The sequence below is a fragment of the Pseudopodoces humilis genome, chromosome 2 (genome assembly GCF_049639895.1).
Source record: "Pseudopodoces humilis isolate 2021_Gansu_Grassland_sample_001 chromosome 2, ASM4963989v1, whole genome shotgun sequence".
Taxonomy (NCBI): Eukaryota; Metazoa; Chordata; class Aves; order Passeriformes; family Paridae; genus Pseudopodoces; species Pseudopodoces humilis.
In genome coordinates this window covers 11,322,616-11,349,431 of record NC_142201.1, presented here as the reverse complement: position 1 = coordinate 11,349,431, position 26,816 = coordinate 11,322,616, and the positions used below count along the sequence as shown (strand labels likewise).

Genomic DNA, 26,816 nt, shown 5'->3' with positions numbered 1-26,816 from the left:
TGCATGTATAAAAATAGATGACCCAAAAATCTCTCTACTCTAATTTCTGCTTCAGCTGGACTTGTGTTTGTTGTATGTACATCAGCTTGATTCATGCAGATTATTTCAAAAGCAAAAAATTATTTTCAGTAGGTAAAAACACTTAGAAATATTTGTGAATATTTTTTTATTCTTTCTAAGTGACTTTATAAGAAGAGTTACTTGAAGGAAATGTTCATTTCATAGCTTGAAGGCTTCCCTTTTTAGATAAACAGTAGATAATGTACTGTCCATGAAGATGTGCGTCAATTACTTGTGAAAACAAATGTTCTATTAATACAGCTTCTAACTTCTGATGTTCTAACAGAACATCACTGTCTGCATCTGTATATGTGAGCTTTCCCCTCCTGAAGGTTTCTTGCTATTCTGAAATAATGCAAATTCTCTTTGCTTGTTTGCTAATAAGTTTGGTGATATTGAGCTGTATCTAGAATGTCAGAGACTACTTCTCATTAATATAATTGGAAGTAGGTTACAATAGATACTCTCAAGACACAAACTGGACGTGCTAAAAAATGCACATGCTATTTTCAGAACTTGTCTCTAGTGGTGGCAATGTAGAATATTTCTGAATTATGAGATGAAGTGGCAAGCTTATTTCCACTCTGCCGTTTTTTTCCCCTTCCCTTTTTATTCATTTCCCCATCCATTGTGTTTTCCCAAGCTCCAGAGTTGAGCAGAGAAAAGACAAAAATTAAATAATCAATCTTCACTCCTACTATATGCTTTCTCTTCCTAATATTTTGCTATGAGTAACTGGAACTTTTAGCATATACATTATATGTTAAAAGTTACATTATATGTTAACTTTTAACTTATAACTTTAGATAACCAGACAACTCAAGACATAGTCTTTGACAAATGATTGCACAATCAAAAAATTTGTCTTTTCCAACAAATCAGAGATCTATCATAGGGATGTCCCAAGTTGAAGTGTCAGCTATTAAGAGTTTGTTTGTTGTACCTCTGGCATGATGATTCCTCTGAAAATAGGAAAAGTTCTGCAATATTCCTTTATTAATAGATTCTCTGTGATAAATGCAAAAGAAGTGATGACCAGAAAATCTGTCACCATACAGAAACCTTAGGAATTTAATTATCAGAGTAATACAAACATATATTCTGTGGTGTCACATCTTATATCTCTTTTGTATTTATATATTTTTTTTATTTTTCATGTGTAATATATGTGTTTATATTATCAGTGTGTTTAATATTTTTGAATGAAAAGTAATTTTGATGCCTTTTTACCCATTGGGAAGTAGAACATCCCATCACACTTGTGAATTATTTATGATTATGGCAGCAGAATTCTTTAATGTTAGTTTCTCTAACTGTGTAAGCCACGAGAAGTCCCAACAATTGCTTGGGGTTTGAAACTACAACATTTGTTCCCCTTGTCAAAGGTGGTTTTCAAACCGTTGTCTGTAAACGAGGGATCTGAGTCTCTCAACCTCAGCATTACCATGTTCACACACTTGAGATCACAGCCCTGGATCATGAAAGCCACAGACTTTACAACCCTTTCATTAATTTTTTTTTACGGCTCTTGGAAAATTTCAGCACCTTCTTTTCATGGAGCTTTCCCCTATTCTTGCCACAAGGGAGAATCTAAAAGTCTTAACTTAAAGTAAAGTCATGAAAGAAACAAGATTAGCAAACTGTGCGTTAAAAAAGTGTAGAACCTGAGCTGTTTCCATGCAGCACTTTCTGTCAACCTAATTGACTGAGAAAAATAATTATTAAATTGCTGGACAGCCTGAGAGCTCATAGGTCAAGTGGACCTCAAGGTACCATTTCTGTGGAACAGTAACAGATGGAGGGTATCTCTCTTGGAAAGCTGCAAAAGCCATAATGATAGTGATGGGCTGAGACCTGCTGAGAACAAATACCTTGATAGCTGCCTAGGTTTCACAAAAATTATCATTAATAATGGTTTTTTTTAGGATTTAAAAAAAAAATAAATTACTATTTAATGTTGACCTACAAAATTATTTCACATATCTTCCAAAAAAATGTTTATTTCTACTTGTAGAAAAACAAATGATAAATCCTGACTGTTGGTAGAGATAGCTCTAATTTTATCAAATTGAAGCCATCTATAACTTTATTATAAATATTTTTTCATTAATGCTTCCATACCAATGATGTTCTTCTAGACATAGACCCAAAATGCTAGTAATTTTCAGAACATTTTAAAAAAAACCCTCCACAGGGTTAAACAATTTTATATATTTGAATGTTATTTCTTCTCTTTTTTACTTATTTTGTCACCTTGATCTATTAACTGGACAATATAATGTAATATTGATCCTAATTCTGTAGATTTTTAATATCTCTGTGGCAAAGAGATATAGGATGAAAAATTTAAATAATGAGTTATGTTAAGCTCAGTAACCCTTATATATCTTGATTTTAAAAACCCCACTAATAGCAGGATTTGCTTTATAAATACAAATTGAAATGGGTGAAGCTAGGCTTCACCTAGACTGAGGAAATAATTTGCATAACAAAGATACAGCACTCAAAGGGAAATTCCTGTAAACAGCATAGTAAAGTCAGATTTTGGAATATGCTCATTATTTTCTACACTTCATCAGTCCTTTGAAAAATAGCACTTCATCCTAAATAAGACACCACCTGGGGGATATATCTGACCCTTGTAGAAGTGATAATATGAAAATGCTGTGGGTAGCAGCAGTGACCACAGTGATGACAGTACATGTAAGTGTTCTTTTCCCCTTTTATGTGTCAGTAAAACTCCAGAAAAGAAGTTCAAATGCTTCTACTCCAAGCAAAATTTTTTGTTAGCTAATATTTCTGGAAATTTTTTGTATACTGCACATTATTTTTGCCATATAACTTCTCTCTATTGTTAGCTTAAGTAATCAGTAAAAGGGCTTTTTGTTATTTGGTTTGGTTTTTTTTGGTTGGTTTTTTTTTTTAATTTGTTTATTTTCTGATGTTGTTTTTTTCCAATTCTGGTATGCTTATTAAAAGTAAATCCTTTGCTTAGAAATACCTCAATTAATAAGAAAATAGTAAGGATTACATTGGGGGTTGTCTTCTTAACTTGATTAATATCAAAGAAGAGTAATTACAAGGGACTGAGGGAAGGGTGTAATCAACAATATTGTTTTTAAAACTCTCTGTTGAATTAGTCTGTTTCCTTGTATTTTTACCTATAGATGGAGACAAAATCCCCTAAGACAATTTTTATCTGTAATTTTGCTACCCTCAGCCTAGAATTAGCACACCAAAACTTATGAAAATTGCTGTTTTGCAGTGAAATCAAATATTAGCACTGCCTTTCCCACCCTTTACTTTTGTGTATTGGTTGTTCTGAAGGACATTAAATCACACATTTGCTGTCCTTCTTTTAACTTTACATATTCCATTTTTGCACTGTACATCTTCCCCATTTCTGTTTCCCACACCTTTTCAGTCAGAGGGAAGACAGCTCTTTGGTCTCTGCAATTCAATCTTTAAGTGTTGTCGTTTGTGGTAATTTATTTACTATTCTTGCTTCTGCTGCAAGGCACTCTTGTTTACTATGGGATTTTTTGATCACTGAAGTTCAGTCACTGTATAAGGAATTTTTATCTTTATAGTTAAAAATTTGTTTACTTACTAGCCTGATACTAAAAAACTTGAAGTGAATGCAAATTCTGTTAATTTCTTTGAACTTTTCATATCCTTTCGTGACAAAAAGTTTTAAGTTACATTCAAAGAATATCAATGGTTTTGTTTACCTTGTTTGCCTTTTTTGTCTAGTAGTATTCCTTTTGTCTAGGGATAAGAGGTTGGTTGATAGGGCAAATATTGTACATTTCTTCATTATACATCACAATCTTTTTTCTTCCCCAAACTTGTGCTAATAGGTAAGAGAAAACAGCAAAACCAGCACACCTAAGCATAAGGAATGCACAGGAGTGTACTGAGGACATTGCTACTAAAGTCAAAATCCACCTGAATATTAAACTTTTGAAAGATGAAACTGCCACTCTCACAGAGAACAGAGATAAAGAATATTTGGTTTTGCAATTCATTGTCACGCTTCACAGGAAAGATGGAAGATGTAGGATATATGTATATGTGTGTATATATATATAGAGAGAGGATATTCTAACTTCATAAGCTGGAGAGAGGTCCCAGTATCTCTTCTATAAAAAGTGAAAAGTCATCAGTAAGAAGGCATCCACTTGCATACATATTTACTGTTACCCTGCAGGGACCATGGAAACTCCTCTTCACTGGGCTGTGATTTTATCACATATATATGGGGGGAATACTTTAGTGGAACAAAATGCATATCTTTGTGATTTAATCTTCATGAATATGAATACTGAATTACTCTTCCGTACTCCATTATTACAATACCAAGAAATCTTTTCTAGCCATGTTGAATACATAAAAAAACAAGACTGTCAATGAAAAGAGGTGATGGCATTCTGTATTTTTCACATTTAACTATTTTACAAGAATCTATTAATTGTCTCTGTCAGTTGTTAAAATAAATAAGCAAGATGCCCTCTGCACGTCTATCAGGATGACTGGCCTAATCAGGCTCAGCAAATTCAATGAGTATTTTGCTAAGCTTAATTAAAATTCAGCCCTGCATTTGAGTAAGCCGCAGTGGTTTGGCAGACCTTCAAAGGGCTACACTGCAGCACAACAATAAAAGTGATAAAGGCACACAAGAACAATAAATATAATGCAAATGTTCCCATTATTCACAAATCAGGTATGACGTTGCTTCTTTAACTATTTTCTGTTTTCTGTGGTGATAAAATTCAAATTTTTTTCATTTTTTTATTTTCCATCTCTGCAAGTGTTATTCTTATCTACATACCATTTTATGGTTCTAAGTAAATGAAATGAAATAAATCTAATAGTTTAAAAACAATATGTAAGTTATTGCTAATATTGAGAGAATTGTAATTTTGTTTGGTAAAAATTTCAATGGGACCTTTGCTTTGCAGTGGCAAAACTTCAGCCCTTGTGGAGTAACACCTCAGCTTGACCAGTTACTCCTTCAGGTGTATTCTTCATTTATGTTTCTTGACTCCGTGACCTCAGGTCTAGGTTTTTCGTAGCGTTACGTAAATTGCAATTCCTCAGCTTAGACATGAAATGGAGCCTTCCCTGCAGGTACTTCAGTTTTGATTTATAAATTAGAATTGTATTGTATACCATCACAAATACTTGTTTTCTTTTGTTACAAAATCTCTATCCTTCCCAACATATGTTAAATATCTTTGGAATGCTTATTTGTCACCCCCGATGAAAAAATGTTAGTTAGACTGGATTATTTCTTCAGACTTAGAATTTCCTTTTGAAGAAAAAAAATTGTTATGGTCCCTTTTAATGGTGAGGGCTCTGCATCACAAGTAATTTACAGAATGCTCCTATGTCTTTTACACCAGGATGGTTCCCTTACCCTTGTCCCATTAACTTTTTATCCTGGTCTGGACCACTGATATTTTAATATTTTGCTTGTGTTCATAGCATTGACAGTCAATCTTGGCTGAAGATTTTATTTGCCTTGAAAGAGTCATTATGTGGAAGAGTTAAGTCATTCCCTGTCTTCTGCAATAAAGTAAACTAACTACTATGGTGGAAGATTTTATAATGGCAAACAAACCTATTTTTCAACAACCAGAGAAGCAAAAGTTGAGGAAACAGCAAAACCAGAAGCAAATAGCAATTACTATTGAACACCGTTAATAAAATCAGATTTTGGTCATAGGAAATAAACATTAGGATTATTTAGAATGAAGAATGGTGATTCAGAGACAAACAGTGCTAGAGATATCACACACTGAAAAGATATTCCTAGCTAATGACATATTGTGTATTTTGATGTTTAGTATTTGCTAAAATTCATTATCTCTGTAGTGGCTTTTAAAATCAGAATCATAACTGTTTTTCAAGATAAATGAAAAAACAAATATATATAAAGCATAAGAAAATTTATCTAACAATATGAAAAACTCCTTGAGATTAAAAATATTCTTCTTTAAAATAATTTAACATGCTGCTAATAATACTATTTTCGCAGCTGAACAGAGAATAAAGTGGAACCCTTATTCACATGAGCTCCATAAACCTTTTCAAAGCAGTACGAGTAAGAATGAAACTTCTTCCCATGTCTGTGGGAGCAGATGACCTGTCTGCCATTATTTCATTTCCCTTTTCTGCAAATCTAACCTGGACTTTCTTAAATGAAAACCTTTGCTTTTCTTTGACCTATTTGCAGAGGGCAGATCCTTTAGTATGTAGCTGTTCATCTGTCAGTCTCTGGCCGTTTGTCCTGCCTCCGTTCAGCCTTTCTGTTCTGCAGTGATAGAAATGCTTCCAGAACATTTAGGAGATTTACAGATAATGGCAAGAGGAATAAAAGGAAATTGCAGAGTTTATGCTTTTTTTTAAACTATTTTTTTGAATTTATATTATTATTTTGTTTTGAAGTATATGAAAGTATTTTGTTAAATGAGGAAGATTACTAAGCATCCAAGGGGCTGAAAGTATGAGTACTGCCTACAAACTATGGCTAAACATTTAATTAATATTAAAAGGCGTTCTTTATAATTCAGTGTTTTTTCCACACATTGTGACTAAGGATATAAAGTTATATAAATCTTTAAAAATGAGGATTCTTTCTGTTTTCCCTTAAATTTCCTTCTGATAGCATGTACAATTAATCACCGTCAGTAAAAGGATCACTTAGAGGCAAGTTTTGGGGTTTTTTTGATAAAAGTAAAGACTCAGAAAGAGTCAGATTATTTTATAAATACTTACCTCAGTTCTTTTTGTGCCTTGAAAGTGTGACTAACATAATAAATGTTAAAGACTGGACATAATAAATTAGAATATTATTACAGATCCAATGCACTATTTTTAAACATTTATTTTGGAAAAGTTTGTTATGGAATTAACATAGGTCTAAAGTAACTTGTAATTAATTTCCTGTTTCTCTGAGCATAAAATAATATTAGGTTTGATGCTCTGCTTGGTCTGTAACAAAATGATTTTCAATAAACTTACATTAAATATGCTATAACGAATTTTTAGAATAATAGGGTTCAAAGAAATTGGAAGATTTTCCAATAACTTAGTAAAGAGTTGGCTTTCATGTCAGAGTATGGAATGTAAAATTCTGGAGTAAGATTTCCTTGTTCACACAAATATCTGTCTTTCTAAGTGTGAAATTCTCAATGCTGCCTCAAAGTAGGATTTTTATTAAGTAGTTTTAACAACAAGATCTTGCCTTTTACAGGCCAAAAAGGAGACATTAGTGGATTTGAGGAACTGAGCTAGATGTAATCTTTAATGCAATACCTGTATGTACCTGTATATAATATTTAAACCGAGAGACAGTTGCATTTAATCAGACTTCCCTTACTCAAGTCTGTAGCAGCATTTTAAGAGCAATGACACTGAACAACTTTTTGGATGATCTTTCTGTATTGATCCTTTCCTTTCTAGACACAAGAAAGGCTTTTCAGGTGCTGGTAGCATTCATCAAAACTACTGTACTACCTACAGAAATTATTCTTTTGTCTTCCATTTCAGTGCTCACAATTGCTTTCTCCCCTTTCCTTCAGTCCTTGCAACAGCTGTCACCTTGAAAAAAATTTTGGGGCTTTTTACCAAGCAGATATTCAGGGTTTCCACAGTAATTATATAATACAATACATCCCAAAGCACTTTACCAGTTTGTGAAAGTTTTTCATTGTCTTTGTCTGCTTTCGTAAGAACATTAGTATTGATCCTCTCTATCTCTTTTGGGGTGCAAATCTCTTTCTGGGATTAACACATACAAGTTTTTGCAAATTAGGAAGGAAAAACAGCATAGAATTTATGGCTGAATTTTGTAGTATTCATAGGCATCATTTTAACTTTAATTAATCTGAAGAGACCTTATTAGAAAAACTGAATTGGAAACTAAATCAGAAGTGGAATGGAATTGAAGATGTGTTTAATACCATGTCAAGTCTCTAATCTGACTCATTGGGCTGGTGTGCAGGTGCCTGTGCCAGCAAGAGGGAATAAGTGAAATTTTACCTTTGGCTCAGAGCTGTATGTGTAGATGAACTTTAAACAATAGGGCAGCCACCATCAGTAAGTTTCAGATCTGTCTGCAAGCAAAGTGTCACTCACATCTGAAATTAGTATAAATCACTAGTATAAAGCATGAGATTTATAATTACAGGTATTACAATGCTTGGAATTATTACAATTCACAACAGCTAACAGCTAAACATTCCAGCCTCCCCAGCAGTGCTGGGAGATGATCAACAGAAAGCTATTAATGTAGTTGTTTAATAATAGCTAATATTAGTTGAAGGTTTAAGGAAAGAGTGACAGCTGATGGACAGAAGATGAAATTTTCTCCTAGTTGTTCCACTAGCATATACTGTTAAAACTGCAGTTTTTACTTTGCATTTTGTTTTGTTTCTGAAACTGCAAGATTATTAACAAACTAAACTCAAAGCTGGACCAAAAAAAAAAAAAAAAGAAGCTGTTCTATTCTCAGAGCCCTCACACATGATACAGGAAAAGCAGAGAGAGGTGCATAGTGAAAAGTTCTAAAGTTCTGGCAATCAGGACCACGGATATCTATTGTTTGTTAGAACACTACTACTATTAATATTTTCCTTTATGTATTTTAAAAATAAAACATGTGATTTTTTGTGAATGATATGCAGTTTGGGTTTTGGAGGTCTGGTTTGTTAGGCTTTTTGTTTGTTTTGGGGTTTGGGGTTTTTGTGGTTATTTTTTGTTTTTTGTTTTTTCTGGTTGGTTGGGTTTTTTTTGGTTCTTGGGGGCTTTAAAAATTTTTGGGGCTTTTTTTTTTTTTTTTTTAAGAGATGCTTTTACATATGGTTAAAGTAGAAAAGGATGCATGGCACCTAAAAGCTTCAAGCACTTAGAGTATTTCAGGTTCTACAGTTTAATAATGTCTACACCAAGACTTGAGAGTATCTTTATGCACTTTGGTAAAATATACATGCCTTCCTAAATCTCTGCTTTATATGCAGTACTTCACAACTGCAACAAATTCCAAGGTAAAAATAAACATTTACTCTGTGTTTGTTTGCATAGAACCCCAATGCTCTGCCACATTCACGGCTGTGAAGCAGCTGAGCAGGACTTTGGGGCAATCCAAAACTGTAGGGGCTGCCTGAGCTGCACCTGCACATCTGTTTATCTACACCACACAAATATCCCATGGTGTGCATGTGTGCCATTCATGTGAACATATCTATCTCATGTGTGTTTAATAAGGATGTGCATCATACTGTGTGTCATTTTAACTGTGCACACAAGGTCTTAATCTCCCTTCAGACTCCTGACAATTTCCTATTTGTTGCTTCTTATTAGAAAGTATTTGTCTGCAAGGTGGAATTTGACTAAAGTGCATTTCAATATTTAAGTGTTCAGCAGCTGTAAGCCTGAAAATCAGTGTCATTTTAGGAAACATCATCCTATTTTACCCCGATTGAATTATTTAATAATGCTGAAATTTATACTGATAATTTTCATTCCAGTTCAGATGATCTCAATATTCAAGAGATTGAGCTGGGAAAGGTTTTTATATTGCTTTTTTACTCTTCATCTAATAATATATAAAGTAGCATAACAGCACTCTGATTGTAGTTTTGACTGACAAAAATAGATCTTTTCATATTTTTTATTTTTTAAAATTAAACTTTGCCAGTGACCTATGTATAACTCATTTCACTTCATGTTATTTTGTTCTGTTATTTTGGGAATTACATTTTTCAGAGTACAAAAGGGATGAGAAATATTTTACAATTAGTTCAGCAAGTTCAAGCAAACCACAACTAACACATGGGTATATGCAGAAACTTAAGTTATTTTATAATCTTTGAACCCAAGAATATGTCAAACTGATTACATAAATTTGTTGTTGCACTTCTATTTAATGCCAGCATCTTATGTCAGTACACTTGAAAAAAATGGTTGGACTGTGATTTGCACAAGGCTACACAGTAAATGAGACAAGGCTAGAGCTTCTGAATCTCTTATGATCAATTATGAAATCATAGTAGTTTTTATTAAATAATTAATATTTTAAGTATAGTTCTGTTTATATATTTATAAAATAGCTCCTTAAATTTTAAGTTATATGAGTCCTTTAGTTACAGACAGCCTCCTGATATAACTAGCTTGTGTACAATAAAAAAATTCCAGGCATATAAATGTATGCTTAACTATATCAAATTAACAACCTTCAATAAATGATTACCAGAACTTAATTTAATATTGTATCTTTGCAGTAGACTTAAAAATTCACATAAGCAAACATTGATTTATATGTTGAACTTCAGATTTTGCTGAGGAATGTTTTAGGAAAAGGTCTTTCATCCCCTTTCGCCTTCAAATCTTCACTTAGTATTCTGTTCATACTCAATTTTAATTGCCACGTTATAGTTTGCAAAGATGGTATGCAGCTGTAAAATGCTGCACTTTATTGCAGCAAGAGGAATATTTATCTGAACAGATACATTACTGTTACTGTAAAGAATGGGCCTATTTTACTTTATCAGCAGCTGAGGGGAAGGTTAATGGCTATGATGTATCTTTTACGTTGTCTGTGAAACATGGAGTGCTCTGCACTGTTAAGATTTACAGTGTGGAAGACAAAGCGTGTGCTATTCCAAGCACTCTCTTAACAGCAGACTGTAAACTTGGGAATTAACTTCAAAACCCCTAAATATCTTAAAAAAAACCAAAACATTAAGACTGGAAAAGAAAATAATTTCTTCACATAAATTCATACTTTTAAGCCTAGGTGCGTGGAAAGAAGACCTTAGAAATTTTCTGGATGTCCTAAGCAAGCAAAGAATGCAAATGACCAGGATATTTTCAATATTCATTATATTTCCATCTGCAGTGCAGCAGGATACAGGAACAAAACCATACAAAAATTGTTGAATTTTTATTGGAGACAGAGTCAGTACCTTCAGAGACGACATGATCATCCTTTACCCTGCTATTGGGAGGTCTAATCTTTTCAGCAGGAAGGGCCAGGTGGCAGCTCAGGTTACACTATCATGCATGGATACAGTGATAAATATCAGGGATAAGGAAGATACTCAGCTCTTGGGATTTCCATCTTTTTTGTCCTGTAGATGAAAAACAATAGAATGGGGACACACCATCCCACTGGGATGAGATATCCCTATGACTGCTGGCTGGACTGCTCTAGGATCACTGCAGTTCTGCTAGGACAGACTCTAATCCTGTTTGGTGCAGGAATAATTAAGACTATGTCCATTAAAGGTTATGTATTCTGTACTTGTGAAAGCTAGTGAAAGCTATATATGGAAAGCACATATAGAGTCTGATCACTTGAGCACAATTCAGATCTCTTTCTTAGACAGCTGTGTCATACATCACACAGGAATCATTGAATTGCATCACAGGAATGGTTGAGCATGTTATTGTATATCATAAACCACCAGAAATCCAGCTGATTTCTGTCCCAAAGAGTCCCAAATGAGTGTGTGTATTAGAGCTATCCAGTAAGACACAAAAGTGACATTTATCCTTTGTTTTTTCTAGAGTCTGGGTAACTCCTTTATATGGCTTGAGCTTTCATTTATGTGTCTGACATGTTTGGGAGGGTTTTCATCCCACACCAGTGCAGAAAGGTGTGCTCTGCACCTCCTCTGTGCGGCTCTCCTGTGGTGAAGAAGAAGGGAAGTTTCATCAGGTATGGAAAAGAACATGAAAGACAGTAATTTTCCCAGTAGACAATTCAAATGTTTGCAGTTGTCAGTTCTACCCCTTACTTCCACAGGCATCAATTTATTTGCACAGATTTAGTAATTTAATTTGTAACTGGTCAAAGAAGCCAGGAGTCATGTCCCACGTCTCCATCCCCCCAGATAAAGAGATATACCACTGAGAAACAATATCAATTCCTGTTTCTCTGCTGCTTGTAAACCTGATACTGGAGTTTCCTTCAGCAAGCTAACCCACCTTTAATTTCAAACAGAGGAGTAATACTAATTTCCTCTATAAGACAATCATAATTTGTGGTTACAAACATTTCCTACAGCTTTGATTTAAAATATAACTGTATAGAATATTGCAAATTGTCATAGGACCAGACCGTGTTCCCTTAGGATTAAAAATTTAGGTTCCTGGGTCATGTTCTAATTTTCTTCCTGAGCTAGGATCATAGTATTTCTGAACAAGTTCAAATGCAGAAGGAGCACCAGAACAAGAAGCTACTTTGAAGTTCCTCCATAATGATGTTAATGATATTAATTACTAAGTACAAAGTTTCAGGGTTAGACAGAAGACAAATTAAATATCTCAGAATCATAATTGCTAAGGTGTGACTTTAAAAATAAACTTGAGACTGTTCTCACGATGTAGCAGTCAGAGCATGGCTTTCTTTTTGCCATATAATTAGTTACCTTAGAATGGGCTGCCTTTGTTACCTGCAGGGGAGAATCTGTCCATGGACTTTTAGCTGTGTTAGCAGACAGTTCATTGTAGAGAAAGTTGAAGCCACCTCATCTCAGTAAATTTACTACATTTTCATGTTTTGAAATGTAAAAGTTTGTTCTGAGGAGTGGAAGGAAGGATATCACCAGGGTTCTATTGATATTACTTATTACAATTTGTATGCTGAACTCTCTGACTTTCTGTTTCACCACTAAGAGAATAATGTTCAACAGATTCACATTATTAAGTTTTTTTCTATTTTATTTTTCACCTGTAATTTGTAATCTCTAATTAATAATTTGTAATTACACTGAAAAACTTTAATTAAAAGCTAGGCTTATCTTGATAAAATCTTCCAATAATGATTACTTTTATTTCCTGAAATATAACAGGTTTTTACTTTTTTTAAGCCATTTTGGTCTGGTTAGCTTTATGAGATTCTTTTAATATATTGTACTTTTCAAAATGCAATCAATTATTATAGCTTCAGAGCTTCAGTTTGAGTATTTTTGTGATGGAGTATAGTTCCTTGGAAGAAGTAAGTGTTAGCTAGTAAAAAAATATGATTTATTTTTTGTTTAATACTACATCAAGCAGAGAAAATTAATTGTAGTTCTATATATTAAAATTATCTTTCTACAATGTGAAACTTTTCCTCCTTTAGTGAAGCTTTCTCCGTCCACAGGGAAGATATTAATTGCCTGTTTCTCTTTCTTCTCATTTGATTATTTCAGATAACCTTCACAAACTTTTCAAATGAGAACATCCTTCTTTTCTTTATAGTAAAGTGTTAAGAAAATTAACAACCTTCCATCTGCAATATTTCATAGTCTGTCAGACTTAATACAGAGCTAAAAAAAATTTTTTTTTTGGGGATAATTCTGTAATGCTTTCCATTTGACACTAAATATCTTTGTGAGAAAGAGCTGTAATAGCCATAGTTGCTATAAATGTATATATGCACTAAAAGTAAGGATGTAAAATATAAGGCTTTTTCTTTAATCAAGTAATCAGACACTGGTTTGTTTATTAAATATTTATTTTTTTTCTCATACACAGTGCTAAAAGGAGGAGGCCAGTGTGGGAAGCAGCTGGCAAATTTGGTTATAGGTGCGAGTCTGAGATCCTAACTTATCTGCTCTTCAGCTTTAGGAAAACTTCACACTTCTGTGTCTCATTTTTGATAACCAAGGGGATTAAAAAAAGATAAATTATATGTTGTGCAATTAATACCGTGTTCATAGAAAAACAGAATATTTTGGATTGGAAGGGGCCTTTAAAGATCATCTAGTCCAACCTCTCTGCAATGAGCAAAGACATCTCCTACTAGATCTGGTGCTCAGAGCCCCTCCAGCCTGACCTGGAATGTTTCCAGAGATGGGGCATCTACCATCTACCTCTCTGTAGGTAGATTATTATCTGAACAATCTGTTCCATTGTTTCATTCACTTCATAGTAAAAGATTTCATCCTTGTATCTAGTGTCCCTCTGCCCTCTTTTAGTTTAAAATCATTACCCCTTTTAAAACACGTCCAGCTAAATTCTACATTTCCAATTTGACTTTGTGACTCCTCCTATTGTTTTTCTTTTGTGGTATCTAGAAAATGTCCTTTCTTTTTATCAGAAGGAAATGCATTATTTGAAGGTTCTGTTGTCCATCTTTGTTGCTTCTCTTTCATAAAGGTTTCCTTGTCCTCGAGATCAGCTCAGCTGGTCAGAGCATGCTGCTAATAATGCCCAGTTTGTGGGTTTAGTCCTTGTACAGGCCATTCACTTAAGAACTGGACTTGATAATCCTTTTGGGTCCCTTCCAGCTCAGAATGTTCTGCAATTCTGTGACATATTCTAATGTATTTACTTCCTCTCTTTCAGGGATCATGTTGTCATGATACTTGCTTGAGAGGAAACTTCCTAGAAACCTGGGGGTTTGTTTATTTGAATGTTTCATATTATTTGTTTGTTTTATTGCTAAATTCAGTCTTAGTTTGTTGAACTCTCTGATTTTGCTAGGTCTAGTGTCCATATAGCTCAAACTGATGGCAGGTTTCTCAAACCTCCTTTGTAGAAACTATCTTCCAACATATTACAAGGAGTTCAGTGTCTATGCATTTCTCTCATTCTTGCAGCCAAACTCAGAACATGCCTTTCCAAGATGAGTGATGATAAAAGTAAATCATTTGTGACCCCTGCAACGATGCCAAAGCTGAAAAAAATCCTGTTGAAGGCCATTAACAGTCATAACATCCTGGATTCATAAATCATCTGTTTCAGTTTTTAGCTGTTTGGTTATTTTTACTCCAGCCCTTAAGGAAAGAAGCTGCCACAAAGCAGAACTGTATAAAGTTTAGGTGTGAATGCCCTAAATTCATTCCATGGATCCCTGTTCCTGCATCTGCTCCACCTGGTAAGGCTATCTGCAAGCCTGCAGGTGAGAAAACAGGATGATGTAAGTGAAAAGACACATTTGTGTACTGCCAGCATAATGAAAAGACCAGCTTTTTCAAAAATAACCAAAAAAAGCAAAAAAACTGAACAAAACAAAACAACAAAAAATAATACCCCCCACAAGCCACCAGAGATTTCAGTTTAAATTTTTACTTCTAAAAGACAGTGCAGAATAGAATTTAAATAATGAAAGCTTCCACTATAATATCTACAATTTAAGTAGTACACTTCGTTTCTGGATGCTATGTAATTCCCTTCAAATTAAAGTTATCATAAGCAAGTAGATCTGGAATTAAAACATTAATAATGAGACCACTTTTGGCAACGCAAAACTTTTTACTCTTCAGAAATTTGGTTCCCAACACTGGATTTTGCAATCAAATTAAAGGAATCACCCCACCATTTAAGTTAGATACAAGCTTTGCCTCACACTTCAGTGGATCAAAATTTAGGAGCAGCAAGATGTCCCCCTCTAACAGTGAGAGTTTTTCCACATCTTGGTGTCCTTCCAAAGGCCTCATTGTATTCAGGTTCTATTTCCATTTTTTCCTTTTACAAAACCTCATTCAATGTAATGCTGAGAAGAAATTTTTACCATAAAGCTGAGATAAATAATGATAACTGACATGGCCAGGTTAGGTTAATTTTTGTTTGTTTTTTTTTTTCTTGAGAACACACATTCTGCTGAATTCACATCCACTAAGCTCTAGCTGCTGTATGTAAATGAAATATGCTAGTGGTTATTAATTATTGGAGATACATGTGCCACTGAGGGTTTTCACAGAGCTAATATTATAGATCTGAAAGATCCCTAGTTCAAAATGCATGGTTACTTATGCTGGAAAATATTCCTACAATTTCTTACTTTCCAAAGAATATTGACCAAAATAATAAGATTTTTTTTTCTCAACTTTTAAACTTTTGCATAATTCCACCAGTCTGATTATTTGAACTGTAATTATGATCACGATGGAAACTCAGATTTGTGACTCAGTTTTTCTGATTAAAAGGGTTTATTTCATCTAATTCAGGTAAATAAAATGAGATTAACATCTCTCCTGAATAACAAAAATGGCTTTGTGTTTTTTGTTTGCTGTCACAGAAATATCTAGTATATTTGGTTTTTCTGTTTCAACTATTTCAGGAACCTAATATTCAAATCAAATAACAAAAAAACTGTCTAAGACAATGCAGATGGTTCTATTGAACAAGAGAAAAACAAAGTCAAAATATATTGGTATGCAGACCTTTTTAAAAACATTGAATAAAGGTCAAATTATTTCGAGAGACAGATTACTGAGGTAAAAATATATTTTCCATATCTTGAGCTATGTTTCTTCTGTTCTGCTTGCCTTTCTTTCTTCCCTTTCCTCTTCATAATTCCTATTTGGAAGAAAAAAACCAAATAAGATTGTTATACTCTTGCTATTGTTATCATTTTGTCAATCCATATAACTATTACTTCAATTTTTCTATATTCACAAGTGTGAGGACTTAGAATGTGGTGTAAAAGCATCATTCATAAACTTTTCTAGTTTTTTGAAAAGTGAGTTGTAATATTATTTAGTTCTGTGTTGGTACAATCCCATAATATTATCCATATAGTCTTGTCAAGTGATTTCCTGAGCTACTTCTTTGAGCCATTTTTATTCCAGAAGTTATTCATGATCCAATCCAAATGCATTGCCAAAATTAAACCTTCCTAACTTTTGTTAGGGTGAGACAGTCTTTCTACATCACTTACACCAAAATGTATCATCTTAAAATGTATACCTCATCCTAAAAGTCCACATCAATAGTGCTTTTCTTAAAAAAATAAGTTCAGATACCATTTACAACTCAATCTCTATACTTAAGTTTGAATTTTGTAAATGAGGGTTCAGACATATTCATTCTGTGTACTGGAGACATGGGGAAGTTGTTTTAAGGAGAAGTTAACCCAAACATGCATGGTATGTTCCCAGCAGTGGAAAAGCAAATTAGGGAAAGAAATTATGAAGATGACTCAACATTTGATTTTCCTCATGTCTGGTTTGCTTGGGAGCTTGGGGAAATGTGTGTGTGCTTGTGCCTGTAGAGTCTCTCCTCCTTTGAGAGGAGAGCACCTCTTGACATGCTGTCCCTTCCTTCCCTGTAATTGCATGGCTCTTGGACCAAACAGAAAATCCTGTAACCCTAATAAAATAACATTTTGTTAGCTCCAGCTCAGAGAATTGGCAGATTTTAAGGATTTTATTTTCTGACAACTCTTGATGTCACCCTGAACCTCTAGTGCATGTTTCCTATACTGCTTTTAACTAAGCCTTTGAAGGAGAAGTATATGAGGACAAAAAAATCTGAAATTGATATAAAACATCTCTCAAAGGTGTCCTCAAGTTCAGTTTTCTACAACTGCATCTATTTTCTCCTAAACCTATCACACTCCATTGAAAATTTAATTTTTATGCCACTACTTAGAATATGTGTAGTAGGCTACCATTTATCTTGCATTTTTCCTAGGCTTAAATAATTGTGATTATGTAGGAACAAAGATACAGTGATAATACATCTATTAAATATTGTATTTTTAATCAAGCATTGTCTGATTGTTACAGATTTCAAAACTAGAAAACTAAAAGGAGAAAAATTTAATTGATTGAAGTGTCTATGCATTAGTGAGCATGGATAATCTCCAAAATTAGAGAATTATTTTAATCTTTTAGTTAATAGAGACAATTACTCAGTTTTGTTACCAAAACAAGGTCTATTGAAAGAAATGGAGAAGTGACACAATGTGTTCCTTGCCAGTCAAGCATCCCATCCATAGCTTTACAAAAACTGTTTGTATTTTTCAGATGTAGTTTCAATACAGAAATGTGGAAAATAATAGGAAAGCATGCCTGAGAAATTTTATTTTACAAGGTCAAAATCCTATAGTGCAGAAAGGTGGATTTTGCTCTTGTTGCTATAGATTATTAAAAAAAAAAAAAGAAAATGTCCCTTAGGTGAATTTCTTGCTGAGGAATAAGGCTTGCTTAACTTACTCATAGACCTAGAACTGCATGGTTACCTTCCTTACCCTCAATCTTACATAATATGAGGAAAAAATGAAAAGGTGTGTTCCATAGTCAATGTTCTCTGACAGAAAAAAAGATACCCAAACATTTTCTCTTCTAGCTAAAGCAGTTAATTTATTTATTTTTTTCATATTGTTTTTAAAGCTATTACTTCTTCAGATAAAGAGATTTAAACTTTTCCTCTACTATTGTGTACAGAATCTAGAATATAATTTTTCAAAAGTTTTAATGTAAAGTACATTAATAATTTAACTATATTTTCTGATTCCTATAAGAAAATCGAATCTAAATATAAGAACTAACCTGAAATATAAGAACTGTAAATAGATCATCAATGTTCAAATTAATATACAGAGACTGTTCTCATACTGAGCACCAAATTTTCCCATGTTCCTCATTGTTCTAGTGATAAGAGATCTGCACCTTATAAGGTCTGATTTCTCCATCAGATCTAAGAGCTGGGGTTTTTTATGAAGAAAAAAGGGGGAAGATTTCAGGACTGTTTTGAGTGCTTGGGGCATAAAGAAAGAAATGCAATTTTAGCTAGGGCTTGAGTCCAAGATGCTCACAGCAACTTACTACAGCAGAAGGGGATTTGTGGTAATGTGAGTTCATAATTGTAAGGTCTGAAACACACAGGCAGGAGTCAGAAAACTTTGAAGTTCAAGCCAATTCCATGCTTAACATTTGCTGGGCTTTTTATCTTCGTGCAAAAATCTTTTTACTAATATCTGCTTTTAATCCAACCAGTGACATTGTTTTCAAGCATCACTGCTGCCTCATGAGCTTATTTAAACATGTATTGAGACAAAGTGAATATTCCAGTGTGCAAAAAAAATAGCTAAAATACAAAGTTTTTCAGCAATCATAAAATTAAAAATGGATGTTAAAGATTATCTTGTTCCAGCCCTCCTGCCATGGGCAGGGACAACTTCCACTAGACCAGGCAGGGATGGGACTTCTCTGGGCAACCTGTGCCAGTGTCTCACCACCTGACAGTGAAGAATTTCTTCCTAATATTTGATATCTACCTATCCTATTTCAATTTTAAGTCATTTTCCCCTGTCCTATCACTACCTGCCCCTGTAAAACGCATCTATGGCTGCCTTGTAGCCCTCTTTAGGCACTGGAAGGTGCTGTAAGGTCAGCCCGAAGTCCCCATTTGTCTCAGCCTTTCCTCATTGCAGAGATTCTCCATGCCTTTGATCCTCTCTGTGGCTTCCTAAGGACTCCAACAGGGCCATGTCCCTCCTGTGCTGATAATCCAATAACTAAATGCACTACTCTGGGCAGGGGTTCAGTACACTGCAAATAAAACCATTTAGATTGTAAATGTTCTTCATGTTCTGAGGTCAGAAGGAAAAACTTTGTTTTGCAGTTCAGCCTGGCATCTAGATAGCTTAATCAATTCATTGAGATAACTTTCCAGCATTGCAGTGTAGAACTATGAAAGGTATTTCCAAGGATTATGGCTGATGTAAGCTTGCAGTTATTTTATCTGAGATCAAGAGGCAATTGACAGTACACTGTCTGGGCCTTAATGATTTTCTCAAAATTAATTACTTCCTTTTTAATATAAAAAGGTAAACATGGTCATCAATCTGCTATGAAAAAAACAGTTCTGTGTTCAGGTGCTCAGGTGCTCAGCTACGGAATGAAAAGTGCATTATACCTTTATTTATTTTGTTTATGATATTTTTATTATGCAAATACTGCACTGTTTTATTTCTATAAAATACATTTAAAGCAAGGATTTTACTTCCTTAGCTGTTACAAAATTTGTTAAGGTTCCTTTTCTGGTAGGCACTCTGTAAAGACAGCATGTTACGCTGAGCCAGCAGAGATTAAACTAAATGAGAACACACTTGCTATAAATTTAACAGGGTTCATTTTCTAAAGCGACTGCTTTATGCATCTGCAAATGGAAAGAAATAGAGCAGCAAGCTCCTAATTTTTCCTATACATATAAAAACTGAAATAGTGAATGTCTTGATTTAAATCTTCAAGAAATATTATTTTTATTAGGTATAGAACAGAGTACAATGCTCAAAAAGGAGAGAAATGATGGAGGATTTTTGTGTGTTTTACCTTCAGTAGAAAAATAACTGTTCATTTTTTTTACCTCTCCACAACATTTTTCTAAATATTGGAGTGCAAATCACTGGATTGTATGGTTCTATAAATTTCTCCATTAGTGATTGTGTGAGGCTAAAACATTCTGTAAGTTCCAGTAGTGCATGTAAAATCTGTTTCTACAGCATGTTTATTCCAGATTTGATCCATTTCCACTTCAAGTCACTAATAACAATTCTACTGACTGTAATGGAACAGGATCACTAGATTGCATATCAATTGCTGTTAGTCCATAAGGTGATTGAGTTTAAAGGCAGGAATAGCCTTTCTAGCAATTGACTTTAAAAACTATCCCAGATAGGTGTGTACTTGAAAGATAAGTACAAAAAAACCTGCCCATTTCCTCCTTATAAGTCAGCTTTTTTGGGAATCGAAGAGAGTAATGAAAATATAGTGTGTGGTCATGAATACTTACTGTAGACTTAATTCTTCAGTATTCTTTTTGTCAGAAAGTATTATATGGCATGAGCTCGGAGCTTTTAAGTGATTTTATACAAACTCAGAGAAACTACTCTTCTCATATAAACATATGAGTAACATAAAAAAATAATAAAATCAGGCTTCTCAAAAGTTACATGTTTAGATAGGTCTTGGATGAAATGAAAAGAAGGAAACAGCAGGAGAATAAAGAAGCTATTAATGCATCCAAAATATATGTAAGATAACTCTCTTGCAGAAGGAAGTGCTCATGTGCAAAAGAGATGTCAGAGAGTACTGACACTTCAAAAAACAATAAAATAATATCTGATTGTAAAGATTAAAATTAATGAATTTTCAGGCCAGATAAAAAATAACTTTTTTGTTATTTTTCTAGAAATAATAATTAAATACTTGGGTAACTAACCTTGAGATAGCACTAGACTTTTTTCATTTATTTCATAGAAACTTTCTGCATGATATGTTAGATTTTAAATAGAATTAAATAGAATTTTTCAACATAAAATCTGAAAACATTTTCCTAATTGTATCTACATAATATCTTTCAAATCTCTGCCTGGTTCTTCATGATAAAATTTCATATGTCTTTTCTCCCTCTTTAAAGTGCAATCTAATGTAGGTGTAAAATATCTTGTATAGAATATAGGTAATAACCAGCAAAAATAGTGATTCAGCATTGTGTGAAGATTGAATTTTGGGTTGGTAATTTGTTACATTTTATTCTGACATTAATATATGTTAATTTCACCCCAGCTATAATCTGACTATCACAGAGAGTAATATTTAGTACTTTTTCACCCATTAACTATGAGTCACATATAGAAGTCTTCTGCCAGGAAAACGGGCTGAGTGAAAGGAAACCAATATTGTTAAAGGATGTCTGTGTGTGGCTTTGCATGTTTATTACATCTTATTTGTATATAGTTCACCTGGAAAATAGAAGTGAACAAACCAGGTGCTTAATATTGTAGTCTTAATATATTGTACTCCCAAGCTATAGAAAGCAATATGTACGAATCCATTTCTTTTAAAAAATCTATACTATTTGATAAATAAATAAATAAAGAATCTGGAATATTTTAATTAATTGTGCAGAAGTAGTTTCATGCTACCTTTCCTGCTTTGCTTGACTATTTGGACTGAGTGTCATAGCTCTGAAAGGAAAACTTGGTAATGAAAATACCTGATTGTACTTTTTTGCCACAGCCATAGATGAGAGAGGAAGGATAGAGCATGGAGTCAGCTGTAAGGGTGAAAAACCAGGAGGACTCACATGTCAGGGTTTTACAGGATCTGTGGGCACTGGAAATGCATGCAAATCTTTCAGAGTTTCAGTGTCAGCTTCTTGGGCTGGGAGGAAAATCTTCCAGCTCAGAGGGTGGGTTGTGGAAGTCCACACATCCACACAAGCTGCACTACAGGGTGTATCAAAATAAAATGGCAAATTTGTCTGTGTCTAGAATTTTAATTTTAGAGATTTGTCTGAGCATGACTTCATTGCAGAGGTCCTAAATATCCTATGTCAAGGCTTTTAAGCCACTGAGGCCTCTGTAGCTTCCAGCTTCTGGGTGTTTTCATTAGAAAGTCTCCTCTCTCTGTGAGCTGCACAGTTTTGTGGCCTCATGGAAGTGATTATAGTCAATCACTTCTTTTCTCTGAATTGTTGCCCCAAATGATATTCTGAACTGTAAGCAATTGAAATATCCATGGTCAAACAGAAACAACTGATGCCAGTTCTCTATGTTTGGGACTGACGTTTGATTACACACCATTCCAAGTTTCCTGGCCATGGAGAAGAATCAGGACTCTACTATTTCCTGTGGAAAGACTTGTCTCTCAGTGCTACCAACAGGTTCTGTCTGTTCAGCAGAGTGTTATTAAATAGGAAGTCCTGGTATTCTCCCCTTACCCAAATAAACTCACACAAGCTAAAATTGCTTAAATTACCATATCCTAATGTCTGTAGAAATAGTAAAATGAAAGTGTAAACATTTTCCTCTGTCTTTGATATGACTTTTGATGCAGATAGCGATGACTCATTTCACTAAATGTTTGGACTTTCATTTGCTTCCGTCTCACTAAACCAGACATTTACGTGATTTTGTGCAGCCTAAGTAGACCTTTCATTGAAAAGAATATTGAAAGTTGGATCCTTACTGGCAATGGAATAAAAGAGGGAACATCAAGTTCCTTTTTCCAATTATAAGAGCACGTGCACACCATTTCAGGCCCAGCAGCTTAAGTGACAGCATGGGTGCACCTTGGGAAGACCAGCACATGTTGGGAATGTGCTCTAGGAACTGGGGCACACACCTGACTAGAAGAAACTATTCCAGAAAATTTAGTCATCTGGGAAGATGAACAGATCAGGTTTTTTTTATATGTAGATTTGAAAATTGGTAAATTGTTTCAGTAATATTGCAAGAAATTTAAAACTTTTCTTACCCTGTGAAGGAAGAAATAGTCTTCTAATATACTGTCTTCCTTCACTCTCATGTTTATCTACTTGATGCTTAGGTTCTGAATTACGAATAAAATTCAACATCTTTTTTTCAAAAGTGCTCCAAAGTTTTTCTTTTCAAATTCACAACTCTTCAGATATCACAGTTTTATAGCATGTGGATCATATATTCTTGAAGTAGATGATGCTTATTTTGGTGCTGTTGCTTTGAGCTTTTGCTCTGAAAGATAGCATTCAAAGAGGTGAAAATAGCCAAGAGCTGTTTAACCAATGCTGTATACTTTAATTGAATAGAATATACCCCTTTCATTAAATGGATACCAAAATTAAATGAAATAACTCAGTGAGGACATCTCATTTTACAGTAGTGCTAAAGCAGCAATAAATGTTACATTATTAACTCAATGGCCTTATTTTCCCCTCTTACTGTACTTTAATTTGTGTCTTCGGACATTCTTGGAATTAATAGTTTGGCTTCTTGTGCATGAAACTAAATCCAAATCTCCAGCTGTGATTCTGTGTTCAGTCTGTGAAGCTAGAATAAAACAGTCTAAAGTAAAACCTGGAAAAATGTATATCATAGAGGTAAGGTGCACAACAGAAGCTCTTTTACTGTCCACATCAATTTCAGTGGTATATATGGATGTATACTAACTACTGTATTTATTTATTTATTATAGCATTTAGAAACCAGGAATTTGTGATTTCAAGAGGGCTTGGCTTACATTGTATTTTCTGTTTTCTTTAAAGAATGAAACTAGAAATTTGCTAAAATCTGTCTACTTTTGCTTTTATAATTAAATTTGTTTCTGTCCGCACAAGCAGTAAAGGAGTAAATGCAATTATTGCATTTGTTAGATATTATTAAGGGAAGTCTCTGATGTATTATTGACAGTCTACAAGGTCTCCGAAACTTATGAATTCTTAAATTAGTTTTAGTTATTAGACAAGGTGATGAAGCAAACATTCCATAGTATACTTACAGTCTTTGGAGAGCAGATTCAGCATAAAAGCTTGGCTTGGAAACACTGAAATTACTACTTCATTGAATAACTTTTTTGGGTATGTTTGAACATAAATATCACATAGATTTCTATATATCTGTAGTCAAATATTCTTATATATATATAGTAAATTTACAGCCCATAGTCATACCTTCCATTTTAAAGTACTGCAGACATTAAATCTCTCCTTCCTGTTTTTCATGGCTCTCATGTTCTGTAAATATGTATATGCACAATTGAACAAGACTGTTGGGTGCTCAGAAACTTTAATGGGCTGTAAGATGTACAAAATTTAATGAGCCTCTGTCATCCTCATGGTTGTTTAGGCATGTTTCAAAGTGTTGCATATTCCCACTGCCCAGCTCTTGGTAATGGAACTATAAGTCTAATGTAATTTTATTCTCTCTATAGACAGTGGAAAGCCAGAGTCACTTCCATTATCAAAACAGAAGTACTTCTTAATTCAGGCCCCTAGTTCAGGTTGATAAGCTGCGTCCCTTCCCACCCTAAACGTGAAACATCCTTCTAGAACCTGAAAGAAAGAGTAACAAGTTTATAGAAGATACATGGGAGCACTTAGAGAGCTAATAAAGCTGTTTCCAGTATTGATTTCACTTACTGTTGTGGTTCACCAATCATTGTCATTTTAAATTTTTAAACAACTCTGTTGTGAAGAAAATAGAAGTGCATGTCAAGGTGAATTCTTGCCTCTAATGGTTTTCACTCTGAAGAAAGAGACACGGGTATGTAAAAGCAGCAGCTGATTTTCTATCCAAAATATAAGTCCCAATGTTCCTAAAGGTTTGATCTCATTTTTATAGCAGCAGGAATTTTAACAAAAATGTGGAAAAAAACCCACAATGTTGTCACTAATAGGAGAATCAATGGAACAGGATTTTTTGGTCTGACAAAACTTTTAATATAGTGTAATTGAAAACATATTTGTGAAGTTGTACACATTTCAGAAAATGGCTTTGCTCTGTGCATGACAATAGACCAGTACTTTAAAATAACAGCTTTGTAGCTGAAAATACTGTGTAGGATTAGCTTTACCTTCTAGAATTTACTGAAATACCAGAAAGGGAGATTGATATTCTAACAATGTGCCACAATTTTCAGTGATTTGACTTTAGTCCATTCTAAACAGCATTAGCAGTAGTACTGTGCTACATTAAAAGTTCCCCTGAATGAAAGTGCAGAGCCTGGAAAGCCACAGACTTCACGTGTTTTACACCCACCAGCACCAGTTCTCCCCACTTTGGTGCTGTGGCTTCTCCCCCTGATTTTTTCCAGGTAAATGAAAACCTATGCACATGAATCTGTTTCAGCATACAAAGTCTAGACACAGCTCTCCTTTTCCCAGACTGTTTTCTTTCCGCTTTACAATAAACAGTGTTGTTCTTATGACCTGTTGATGTTCAATTCCATCTTAGAGTTACTTAGAGGAGGACAGTAATTGCTTTCTGATGGTGAATATTTAAGTGGCTTAATATAGTTTTATAGACATTTCTTCTTTTCTCATGAAACTTGAAAGTTTTCTAGTAGAATAGCAGAGCTAGAGACTGGGACAGTGCTGGCACACCTCATGGTGGGTTGCTGTTTTCCTTATTTAGTCATCTGCTACTGGCCACTCTGTGAAGGAAACTGGGCTTGAGACACCGACCTGACAGAAGCCATTTCTGTGTTCTTTTATACCTTCAGAATATGTGTCAAGTACAGTATGAACAGCTCTTTCATGAAATAAAATTCCAGAAATACATAATAAAATTCTGCAGCAAAAATATCAGAAATTTCTTCCTCCTTTCTGTTTGTTTATGAACCTTATGCCTGCTCAAAATGCAAAATGTTAACCATTTTGGAGCTCAATGATGAGCTGGCTGTTAGTGGCAGTTTGTAAATTGTATCTGTTCTTTGTTGCAAGGGTCCATTGATTAGTATTACAGAAAAGAGGAAAGAGTTAAACCTCCATGAATTGAATTATAATGTTAACTGTAAACTTAATTAAAACAATAAATAGTTTAGCATCTTCAAATGATACCTGTTACTTCCTCTTGAGAGTCACTGCAAATCTTCACATATTTTCACTGCAGACTATTAAAAGATAAAACTGTTCTTTCAAGCACAAATATGTGTTTTAAAATATAGATTTTAATTAATGTAGGTCCATAGGTTTTTTGTCCCATGTAAATGCTAGAGAATTCTAATCATTTAAGCAGGATGCATTTCATAATACTTATCTCCTAAGAGAAAATCAGGAGGTTTCTCTGAGGAAAGTATTTTTCTCGATTTGTTGAGCTTTACAAATCCCACACAGAGTCCAATAGAAGCCTTGCAATGCCAAGTTGGCAGAGGCTGCAGTATTAGCTACAAGAAGGCTTAAGAAAGAGACTGTCAACATTTCCTCCTACAGACCCTAAATAGCTACGGGACATGAACGGAGCTTTGTATAAAAATGTGCTCTTGTCCAGCAAGTAAAGAAAATCAATTCTGAATTCATGCTATGGTGTATCATGTCAGTGCCTCTACTCCTCTTCACTAGTTTTTTTTCCCCTGTAGAATTGCAGCAGAATATAGTCTCAGCCTGTCCTTTTTTAATGTTCATAATTTCAGTTGTCTTAAGAGGTTTCGAGTAGAAAGACAAGGATTATCTTTTGAAAGAATAATATCTTTCATTCTCTCTCCTTCCCTCTATCATAAATAAAGAGACAGGATGAAAAAAATTGCAGGTAGTTAGAAACAGTGAAGTACATT

General features: G+C 34.1%; 1 protein-coding gene across 1 annotated transcript in view; it reads left to right on the top strand.

Annotated features, from left to right (window-relative positions):
• IL1RAPL1 (interleukin 1 receptor accessory protein like 1) overlaps positions 1 to 26,816 on the top strand; it is a 659,198-nt gene that overhangs the window by 180,266 nt on the left and 452,116 nt on the right. The gene's annotated exons all lie outside the window — the stretch shown is intronic.